This window comes from Lineus longissimus, chromosome 1 (assembly GCF_910592395.1).
Source record: "Lineus longissimus chromosome 1, tnLinLong1.2, whole genome shotgun sequence".
In the NCBI taxonomy this organism is placed as follows: domain Eukaryota; kingdom Metazoa; phylum Nemertea; class Pilidiophora; order Heteronemertea; family Lineidae; genus Lineus; species Lineus longissimus.
In genome coordinates, this window is record NC_088308.1 from 8,222,815 (window position 1) to 8,234,934 (window position 12,120).

General features: G+C 42.0%; 1 long non-coding RNA gene across 1 annotated transcript; it reads right to left on the reverse strand.

The window, feature by feature from the left end:
- Positions 1-1,057: 1,057 nt before the first annotated feature.
- On the reverse strand, positions 1,058-3,686 carry LOC135482942 (uncharacterized). Its single transcript, XR_010446284.1, has 3 exons — positions 3,635-3,686; positions 3,046-3,152; positions 1,058-1,147 (listed from the first exon to the last, which is right to left on the reverse strand). It is a non-coding gene; the product is annotated as an uncharacterized LOC135482942 (long non-coding RNA).
- Positions 3,687-12,120: the final 8,434 nt, after the last annotated feature.

The following is a 12,120-nucleotide window of genomic DNA, read 5'->3' on the forward strand; positions in this document are numbered from 1 at the left end:
AGAAGCCTTATACCTTAATATAAAAATAAATTATCTGTAAAGATTTTTGAAATAATATAATCGAGTAAGCTGAATTTATTACCGCTTCCTTGTCACGCTTTCAGCGGTATCAGTGTAAATTTCAGTGTAAACATTTTGCTCTAATGAGTATAATATTCTTGATTGTTCAATTTCGCTGAAAAAGACGGATGTATCCTTTGGTTGAGTAAGCTTCCCAATGCTGAACAATTTCTATTAGATGTCCAGTGCTCCTTCATTCAATTCCCGCAATAAGCAATATGCCACGTGTCAAAGGCTGTCATTGGTACCCGCGCCTATAGCAGGCCGCACAAACTAGCTGATTTCGTTGCTGCAGTCTGCGATTATAATCGACCCGACAAAAATATATCTCATGAATTATGCGGGTATAGCCGGTATTAATCGCTGGGTCATATTGATCGAAGATGGCTTCGATCGCCGATCCTTCAGTGAGCACCAGCGATGACCAACGCACACCAGTGGTTTTTGTTGCTTGCGATCATGATCGATGGTCGCAGCGATTTAAATCGCTTGTTTGCGGGGCGCTTCGGTCTACAAAAATATCAAAGAGCTCATCAAGTGTTCAAGTATTTGAAAACCATAAGCATCACGTTGTCTTGCCCGTTTTACCTCAAAGTTGAACGAATTCAGACTTTGCCAAATACACCGTCCATTGTTTTCTTAGTACAATAAAGCCCGCTCGCACCTTGGGCTAAATTTATATCGTTCTGCAGACTTATCAAAGGATAAATCTTGATAACATCGACCCCACGGAAGATCGTTCAGGGTGGTCGACTGGCCTCAACCGGCAAGTGACAAATACACGTATTGAGCCTAGTTTGGTATCTAACCCTTAATGGACAACACACTAACAATGCATCTTTTATAATTAACTTTATTTCACTCCAAGATGCCACTATCCCCGAAAGAGTGGTTGCTGATCTTTTTCTGTTTTGGCATGCGAACTCGGTCTCATTCTTCGTCTAATGGAATACATCCTTTATTGCACCAAGGACTTTCTTTCCGGTATTCTTTACAAAGCTACCAAACTTCTTTGCGCCACTTTTAATGTGTGAAAACAGCCCGCCACGTTTTTGCATTGCCTCTGAACTGGTAGCAGTGACAGCGCCTGAAAAAAATAACCAGATAATAATGAATACATATAAAGTAATCTGTCAATGTCATGTAAAGGTCCAAAATTATTTCTAAATGACAAATTTATACGACCACACTGTATTGTAAAATATCATTGGCTAAAACAAAGTGACGTGATGGTCAATAAGAAATGATGTTGCAAGCTCGAAAGTGATATTGCCTTTTGACTTTTATTAACATTGCCCGCCACGTAGAGTGAGTGTCATCGCGCCGGGATGCATTCTGCCCCGAAGCTTTGCGAAGGATGGCAATGCAACACTTTCGGCATTTGAAAATTTGTTAAAAAAAGTTTCAGTGGCTAAGCCATGGTCGGCCGACTGATTCTAACACCACTCCGTGAGACTACTGTAATTGCCGCAAACAAATGAGGCGCGGCTACGATCGAGAAAGAGTTCTCAGCTTGGCGCTTGAAAGGTTTTTAATTCAAAACTTTCCGTGTATGTTTTCACTGGACGGTGCGATTTTGCATGAATCGCACAGCGCATGCAGCACCACGAGCAAAAGCCTTCGTTGGTTCAGCGTCGTTACCGATGCGACCGATAAAGGGCTGTTTCCACCGAACGCGGTTATCGCAGCGATTTGCGATACGCTTGTCGTTGCGACGGTCGCAGAGGATCATCTTCATGGATTACCCAATAACAGTTTACGCCAGTACAGTGTGATTCAGTCAAATTGCGTCAGCCGCTCCGATCATCGCTGGAAATCACTTTCAGACTGATTTTAATGCGATTACCCGCACGGGTACCAATCAGAATGTTCGTTATACCGCCTAATAATAGTTTGTGTACTCATACGGAAATACTGCTGAAACTTGTCTTCGTACGAATAAAGTTCTCTCACAAGCTGATGATACTCCCCGTATTTCTTTCTCTTCTGGAATATATCATGAACCCATTTCCATGCTGCCTCTTTCGATTTCCTGTCCTGGTATAAAGATACAAGGCCAAAATCTCATCTAATTCAACGTCTGTTTCTTGCATGTCAGCCATTTGCAAAAACACTTCGGATGTCTCGTTGCGATTACTCGCGAGATTTCCCGTATTCGGTGGGAACTGTAAGGTCTCGTTAGGGAGTTTTTCCCAAATGTACGCGATGATGACGTGCCCCATTAACAGGACGTAACATCTATTTTAAAATGCGTTTCCAAAGTGAATGCATGAGGACAACCCATTTGTGTCGTATATCACTGGAAACGCCCGATTCCCCTGATTCTGCAGGATGTTAAATCGGGCATTTTATTTCTTTAAATAAATCATAAGCGTCGCATTTGCTCCTAGCTCTGTTCACCATCCCAAATGGCAATATTGCCAATTGGGCCGGACAATCACGAAAAAACCCAAATATTATACATTTCTTCCTGAATAATTCTTACAGAGACAATTCTCCCATGAAAGACAGTTGCTTACGCTACACAAAAATCAAAAAAAAATCGAGGGTCAACCATTGAACTTTTGAGATATGTTGAATTTTGCACAAATCAGCGAAAAACGCACCAACTGGCACTGGACGGCATTTCAACACGGGACCGACGCACATCCCAAGTTCAGTGTACACATACGTCGGCAACAACAGTATAAATGCGTAGTTTCTTGTTAGTCGCCTATTGAGTAGCGCTCTAGGTTTCAGAAACTCCAAAAAAACATGTCTTTGCCAAACAACTGCTGAATCAACGCTGACATACTGTAAGGACCGAGAAATCAATGATTTTAGGAAGGGTTGGCCGCGCATGAATAAAAAAAAAAATCCCTAATGAGACCTAAATCGACAAAATCGTCGCGATGATCGCTCCGTCGGTCGCAGCGGTTTTGGTGGAAACATGCAGGCCTTGCTGTAAACTGGCTGGATTTTTTCACAAAACTAATTCTTACTCACCATCAGCGCCCATTTGCATGCCAACTAGGGCAACAACCAATAGGATGATCAGTACACGATTCATGGTGTCAGACGACCGTACGTAGATGATGATTTGATAAATATTCCTGTTAAAAGAACAAATACAATCATGAAGTACAATTATAGAAATTATTCTTACATGTATACTGTAGCGCAATTTACAATACAAATTAATCTTCACCCAGAAGGTTCCGAGACCGCCAAGTCCCTCAAACGAGCTCATCAGACTGCCTTACGTTTTTGCCCCTTAAGCAATCAAATGAAGACAGGCCTAAACCAATACACGGTTCATTGTTCTTTAACAAAGCCCGCTCGCCCCTAGGCCTAATTTTCCATTGTTCTACTATCTTATCAAAGGATTACTAGGACAAATTCTGTTAAAAGTGCCCCCCACCCCCATAAAATAGCTTTCATGTGGGTCGATCTATGCTACCTCTGTAATGGATGAGGGTTAGAAGTTGTTACTGTTAAAGAATAGCGAGAATCTTTCGAACTGCGTCTGGGCAGCCTAAATGTTCTAAACAAACAGAGACAAGGCGAAAGACAGGAATTTTTGCTTCATACATACCTTTTGCCAGCAGAATCAGAAATGATCTGTCTATAGTTTATTCAGCGACATCTCTCTTTAGAACCACTTTAGGCACTTATATTTTGAAGTTCGCATTCCATGACCACATTCCGGAAGAACAAATCAGTACAAAGGGCACGGCAAAGTGGACACTGTTTCTTGACTCGGAAGCGTAGGCTCTGGGTGCAGAGGGTGCATGTACAACTCCTCCCTCCCCACAAAACAGCAGTGGAGGTTCACTTCTCAAAATATTTAATGTTTACAGGCTAAAAAGACCCTGATTTGAATAAGGAAAATTCAGATCTTGAGATTCTAATTCAAATCTTTAATTTTGAGATCTTTTTAGGGACTGTCCGAGACACCATTCCAATTTTAAACCATTCACGCAGAGTCATTAAATAAGGTCCACCAACATGTACATGTACCTAAGATGTGCTGCCCGCTCTCCTTTGCGGACGATGCCTGTCTTATGATTGGTCTAAGAGTATGTTCTTATCTACACATGTCCTGTCGTGAATTATTGTTTGAATGTTGTGAGAATAAGGATAGTGACAATATTCGCCAGCGATTATTTCATAAGTAGTGTGGCATATAATATAGCTATGTGTGTGGTAGAGTTGTAATAACCGTAAACCTAATAATATCTTCACTGCGGCCACCCTCAAAAAGTACATTATTCATTAACTGAAATACCGTGTACTTTTGACGCAGGGCCCGTATACCAGGAAACACCTGCACCTGCACCTACAATGTACTAAAATCCTCAAATTTCCCTGCTTTTGTTTGGGGACACTGTCAGAGAAGCTGTTGAGTCTTTGCAATAGAATATTTTCACGGGGGGGGGGGGGCGTTTGCTAATTTTGTGGTCCCAAGCCGAGAGTTCTTGTGACAATATTTCGTCTCAATTGTTTTTGTTCGCATATGCAGTATCTTACTTCCTCCTTCGTTTGGGAGTGTACATGTAGAAACTCATGCCATAATAGGTGAGCGGGTCAGATATTCTCGCGACAAAAACTTTTGATTGCGGAGGGGCCCTGCTTGCTGTCGAAGCTTATCCTGGACAGTGTTCATTCGGAAACTTGTACTTGTGGATGTGGATATACACATCCGACAAGAGAGCACTAAGTTTAAGCAGCATGTGTAGCAACTTGAGTGCAGCATTGTTTGTCCGGTCATGGATACACCTATGTACAGGCATGGCAGGGGCCCTTTATGTAAAAGCACGGCATCTGAAATGCCAGGTTCGGAGTGGAACAAACTGCACCGACTTTAATGTACTAAAGTGGTTTTACAGGAAAGGCGTGAACTTTATCTGACATTTAAACTCGTGATTTACTTCGACAAAAAGTCTCCGCGCGTAAGTTGTTTTTTACAATGATGGCATGTTTTAGGAAAATAGCTGTCGGTCGGGTCGTGATCCCATACAAGTATTTGACTTGATGTATACATTTAAAGGGAATAAAGTACTTCTCAAACAATTATTATATCACATTGCAGAGAAAGAGGCCAGGCCATATTATCTCGGCTTTGAGTATTGAGCTTAACTTTCCGTTCTAGTCAGAAATAGCTTCTGTACCCGCTCCTTCATCAGAGGATAATGCCTAAATTGGAACAGTCGGCAGGATGACACCTATAATTGAGGTCTGTACTTGGCTCGCTAATTCCCCAACATATCGAAGTGCTAATCACGCTCTTCTTCATCAGCATCGATTTGTTCTTAGCGAAAGAACCCCTTCATCGTTGATGTCAATTTCTGCTTCGAATACTTGACTGGAACCAATAACCATTAATTGATGATAAAGGGCGCAAGAACCTTCGCCTCAGGTTGTTCCTACATGCTACTTAGTTCCAAATCGAAGAACTTCCAACGATCAGGTCTTATCTATATGTATATTGAAATACTCTCGTCAAATAGGACAGTTCTTAATTAATTTCCTGCTTAGTTCTAAATGGCATCCAGTTTTATGTGTAGAGGTTATTCGAAGCCAATAGCGGCCATTATAGCTGATTTCTGCTCAAGGAAGACCAGTGAAAGAGGGCTGGTATACGAGCGGCTGACAAGCGGGTGCTAATTGCAGAACAGAAAGATTGTGGTTCATGGTTTTCCGCATGTTCTGGACCTATCACCCCGACGAAATTAGAGAACATCTCGTCGAAGGAATTCGGCAAGTAGGTGACGTATCAAATTTATTAACAAATACAAGAAAACAGTCATTTTATTGTTTCACTCGAACGAAAAACTAGTTCCAGCTGCTTAAACAGCTACGCATGATGAATACTGAGAGAAATTTCATAGCAAGAGACCGACAACTTTGCTTCATGACCACATTAGAAATCGTAGCGTAGCTAACTAAGAGCAGTTGACCATGCAATTTTTGAATGGGTTCTTGAAGAACAGGACATTGTGCCCGTCGGCGTACACGCTTCGCCTCAGTAGTAACTAATCAGCGTCTCCTGACCTGATACCTTTGACAAACCCTCTGGCTGTATACGACACGGTGATGATTGCACTTGTTTATAACTCAAGCAGGACCCCGACTAATGATACTTCTCCACCTGTGAAAGTGCTTTGCAATGACTGGCTCTACTCGTATATCATTAGGCTAGACTAAGAGTATTGGATCATTGCGTGCTCGATAACGGTTCACGAACAATTTCGTTTGATCAATTGCCCAACCCTTTTAGTGTCATTGTCGACCTGGGTCCGACAACCATGTTTGTGAGGTAACCCATCATCCAAATATCGACACAGAATGGTAACCAGTGCATCGTGTTCGATAGTTCTTTCACGCTTTGTTTATTGCCAGACTTCAAATGCATTTTTCCCAACAACGAATGCCAGCCATTTCGTCGATTGGAATCTGGTGAAAAATTGCGACTTAGTGCCGGCAGAATTAAGAAATGACGGAAAGCCGTACCAAACGAGAAAACGGTTATATGTCAGCAACGGAGACGACTCTGAAAAAATCGGAAGACGCCATTCGAACGAGGAAAATAGCATTATTCGATATTGATGCATTTTTACTCTCGTAGGACGCCCTTTATCTCTGACAATCAATCGATGGAGTTATTGCTTTGAAAACCAAAGGTTTGGAGCTCATATGCACCTGCATGTTACTCTCAATGGTATTTTCTTCTACTATACTAAGTTTGTCTCTGTATCCCGTTTATCTCAATGGAATAAATCGCCATGTTCTACAATTCCATTCATGCCTCGGGCTGTACAAAATGTTAAAAGCGTGTTCCAATTCTACGTAGTTTACTCGAAACTAGCGAAGGTTCCTTCGGGCTTTTTTAGTGTCTACATCAACTTATCTATGGTCTGCATGTGGCATGAACAGGCAGGAGGTGGGTTGATTGCTAGATTGGTAAATGTGAGTGATTTTGATGTCACAGTCCCATTTCGTCATCTGGTAGAAGCAAGTCGAACTCAGGCTCAGCGCAAATGTCAATATTTTTCTATGAACTCTTAGGTTCTCATCGAAATCAGCGATATTAACTACATGAATCATTTATTCATGGTAAGTATTACTGTGCTGCATGGTATCCTTGTCGAGCAGGTAGCCCAATTGTTCATCTGTCTAAAGAGAGTCTTATCGCTGTTCTTGCGTGGTGGATTATGTGGATAAAATCCCGAGGTCGCTGGTCAGGCAATAAGAAGCACCGGTCCCTCATCATTTCCATAATCAAGTGCGCATCGCGAGCAACCAGTGTTTTAAGTAGTTTGCTATCCCCTAAAGTAGACTTGCACAAATAGGGAAATATGTAAGACTTGCACGGTACAAATAAAGCCTGTGAGTTTCAGCTATGAAAGAGAAATAGCCTGTGATTTCCAGCTGTCTGTATGTCATTTGGTCATCGCCCTCTTGCTATTGCATGTATGTTTGTCAAAGAAGAAAATTGTAAGTCAATTAGTTTAAATTATCTACCGCCCAAAGCGACAGCGAATAAACACGAAACACGTCAGCGGTAAAAGCTCCATTCATCAGTCTGGGTAGGATTGCTGATCCTTCGTTCGTCATCACATGCGATGCCTCTGGTGACAAAGAAGGCTTCGGAAGTGAGGATCGCCACACTGTGCGTCCAAGGTCGAGCCAATTACAATGGATTAGGTTGAAATCGTGGAGAGTGCGGAGCAGATGAGGGGACAATCAGCCGTAGCCTTGTTGGTCAGGCGCATACCATTTTTGCGTGACATTCTATTATCTCTATGTCTAAATTGATACAGCACCAACGAAGACTGTTCTGGCAGGGATATGAGAGAAAGGTAGAGTGGCACAAGATGGAAATTGCCGAGAAAAAAGCCACGAGCGAATAAAATAGCGTTAACTGGCGTTAAGTTAAATGGACTTAGCTGAAGGAAATAACGTCAAGTTAAGTCGACGTCAGTGACCAAACCTGGACCAGGCCCTATAATCACGACTGTATTCGATGTGATCCCATCATGCACAACTCTTCAGTGAAAAATGACCGAACAAGCATTATCACGGGAGATACAAACAACATCAAAGGTCTTTATTATTGCCTTATCTGCAGCCATAGATGGCATACAGGAGGCTGAGGAGTGTACTTGAGAATGGAAGGGAAAGAGAACATGACAAGCACTCGAACAAATGGCATTCCTTTCATCCCTTTTCCAACTTCTTTTATATCTAATCAGCTTATTCAATCCAATCCCGTCAGTATGCATGACTTATAAATGAGAACTTTAATAAAACGCCCAATCTCTCCTGTCACGTTCCCGAGAGATATTTCGGCCAATTCCGCTGCTCACAGTAATTCGTCCCCAAGTACATGTATGCATATACATTTTTATGATTCCGGCGTAAAGAGACATATCTGGCTGATGCACATATTGTTCGTTAGTCCTTTGCTGTCAATGTTTGACTTCCAGATGAGACGTCAATTCTTTTCCACCAAAAGCTAATACGCTGGTGTTGTGGAACAGGATTGGACTGCATATCATTTTGCCTCATACCAGAAAGATCAAGGAACAGCATTCTGTTTCTCTTCGATTTTCTTTATCCGTGATTTGTTTAGTAGAGTAGAACCTCCCTTAACGGACGCCTCTCTATTAAGGACACTAGTTTTGATCCTAAAATTGTTGTTTCCATTCAATTTGACCTCTCTAATCAGGACACCTCTCTATTAAGGACAGCACTTGCCAGTCCCGAGGGTGTCCTTAGTAGAGAGGTTCTATTGTAATCTTTTTGTAAGCACATTCCTTTCAAGGTGTAAATGTCCTTGTTTACAATGCTGCCTGGTATGCCTCTCAAGAAGGTTCGTTCCGCGCTGGGTTGCATTCCATTCCCTCCTCAGGCTTGCCGGGCCAACGGTACTACGCTGCCGCTTGGTGATGAGCAGATGAGAACAATGTTTACAGAGCGGGGGTTGTTGGTTCGTCCTTTATTTGTGTAGCGGATTTGACTTACTAAGTATAACTATAATAGTCTGGCTTTTTTGTGAGTACACATACAACATGTAGATGTAAACACAAATCTTTAAACAAAATATGAAACCAGGACTGAACAGTGCCATGGCTTAGTTACTTAATCGGCATAAGAGACAAACGCCAGCGTTAGCTTAACCAAGCATTATCTCTTTCAGTTATCTTATTGACAATCGTAGCCTGAGCATTTAACGCCAACGTTATTGCTAACGCTGATGAGCAACTTGGCCGAGAACTATACTGATCTTATGTAATAGGGAGCCTTTGAAAGATGCATTTTGTTCCCTGATTCTTGCTCATAGCCTATCAGCTGGTTTCTGCGTGATAATTATTCCAAACTGCACCCCCGGTTATCAAGACACGAGAGTTCTCACTTCAGGATCAATAACCGCAAATGATGTTGCATATTTTTAAGATCCTCTTTACGAGTTTCACTTTTGGAGGTAAGGAGCTGAAAGAGGTGTCATTCTGTTCGTTCGGCTACATCACTAGAATGAGTCAATAAAAATTATTCTGCGAAACTCTCTTGGGATTTCTGATGTGGCATGTGTTCTTGCACGCTTAGAAAAAAGGTTTTTGAGTTTTGTAAAATATAATTCGGCCAAAATAAGTATGCACAACGTAGAGGGATCATTTTGAAATAAAAACGCCCCAATGATTTTGAGATTCTTCAGAATGCACTAATGGTTATTTCTTCCCTGAAAAAAACCTCTTCGGAGTGCACATTCGTGTTGGCCGAGAAAACCTTATAAGAGACTAAAAAGTAACGGAACAGACACAGTTGTGCCTGGCACCGTGCCATCGATCAGAATAATTAAAAACGGCTTAAAAGACAAGTTGGGTGATTAGCGTCAACAACAGATGGGAAAGCCCATAAAGGTGAATAACTGTCTGATAGCAGTGCGCCAAAACCATCAGTTTTAACCCAGTAAAATCACCTAGCATCCACTTTCGATAGAAATTGTCGTTCTCTAAACGATATTGGCTTCTCTAAACAATACTGGATTTCCTTCGAAATAGATTTTCAAAATAGTCAAAAAGGGGCGCCGATCAAGTATAGGTGTATAGTTGGGACGATGTATGTCATAGCGATAGTCATTAGACAAATTAACTATTCTCTCTACTCTTGTCTCAGACGATAAAGAGGGAAAAAACAGGAAAAACCCGATAAAGCAATCATCCTTAGTGTGACAATTTAACTAAATTGACTGTGTACACGTCAGTTTGCAACATCGATCGAAGCAGACTGATTCAATTGACCCCTTCGTGAAAAATCTAATCAGTGTGGCATCTCAGAAAGCGTAGACTCTAACCGATGTTGGGTGTTTTCTTTCTCACGCACTGGTGTGAATCGATATGTTGCTATCAATCGAAGTTAGTAGTAACAACCTTGGTATTACTTCGTATGGCGCCATGGAGCACAAAAACAAACAAATACTGATATCCTATGGCGCCAAAGGTGATATGTGCGCGCCAGATTGGGCCACGGACATCAATTTCCCACAGGTGTGTTAGTTTTACGTAATAATTCCTGTTGCATCACTGCGTTGAAAGGCAGTCACATATATTTGCCTGCCCCTGTCGAACCATCTCAAATCTGACAACTCCGCAAGGACATAAGGCAGCAGAAAATAACGAGCTTAAAAATGCAGGTATGTGTTGTTTTTCCATGGTTTGTGAATGACAAGGGGCTAGGGGGGGGGGATCGTTGGGAGATTGCACAAATTGCTAATCGGGATTCGGGATGGAGGGATAATGTCGTCGGGAAAATCGGGATAGGGGTGTGACGTCAGAAAAGTGTATGTGCAAAATAGACGATCGGGAATCGGGATTTTCCCTTAACTAAATTAGGTTGACCGATACGCTTTTCAGAATAGCCCTTGCAGATTGTCTTACTCAAATTCTTTTTATGACCCCCAAAGCACGATTTGATACATTTGTACGCCTAATTTCATTTGCAAGCAGAGTATAATCTAGCTTCATTTTAACTTGTGGCGGTCTGTTTCTTCGCCCGTCCTCCTTCACCTCCGTTTTTCCCCGCTCGCTGATGATATTTTCATAAACTCTCTTTCCAGGCAAAGTGTCTCGTCCTCATTCTGTTGATAACGGTTGTAGCCGTGACCGAGTCCATCGACCCGAGGATAGCATGCAGCATCAAGTGCCGAACTGAATATAATGAAGCCAGTGGAAAGTGCGCTGGTGTGCAAGAGTGCAAGACGAGGACAAGCGCCAACTTAGAGACGTGTTGGGACACATGTTAATAGTATAACATGTAAATATACGCCAATGACTAAACAATGTACTAGAATATGAATAAAGTGAGAAAAAACAAGCCTTTACTTTGCTGAATATGTGTCCTTTTTCTCTAGACGCAGGCCTTATTTAGGTATTGGTGAGTTTTCGCTAATCCCCCGAAACGCCAACGTGAACGCCTTTCCTGTTGTGCGATCTCCGAATAACTGTGTCGAACAATGGGATGTTCGCGTTGATGTTTCGGGGGCCTTTTGGAAACTCCCTATATAGTGCATGGTGGGGGCGAAACACCCGTTATTGGTCGTTTTTAAGCACAAAAATCGCTTCTAGGATGCTTCATGGACATGCCCCCCATATCAGCTCAAGCAATGGTCATGGAATGTCTTTGCGGAAAGTGTCCTTGGTCGGAAACCAGAATAACGTTGATGTCGGTGCCACAGTCTACACTTAAACAGAAGAACTGAACGCCTTTGTCTCCGTGGCTCCTTTCTGTCTTGGCCATAACCGTACATATAGCCAGGCACACACAAAGTTTACTGTATGCGAGAACTTGTCACTAATTTATTGATATACATGTACAGTAAAATGTTTCATTTTGTGGCATTATGTCATCTTAGACGAACCAAACGTTTGTTTTGCTACAAGAATTTTGAAGACTTCTAAAGGATTATTGGAAAAACCTCTGCGAGGTGATCTCGTAGACACTAACCTATGTGTAGCTTAAGACATAAAGCTCTCTTTGCAACGTTATTGCGAAATGAAAATTCTGGGGTGTGTACCACGC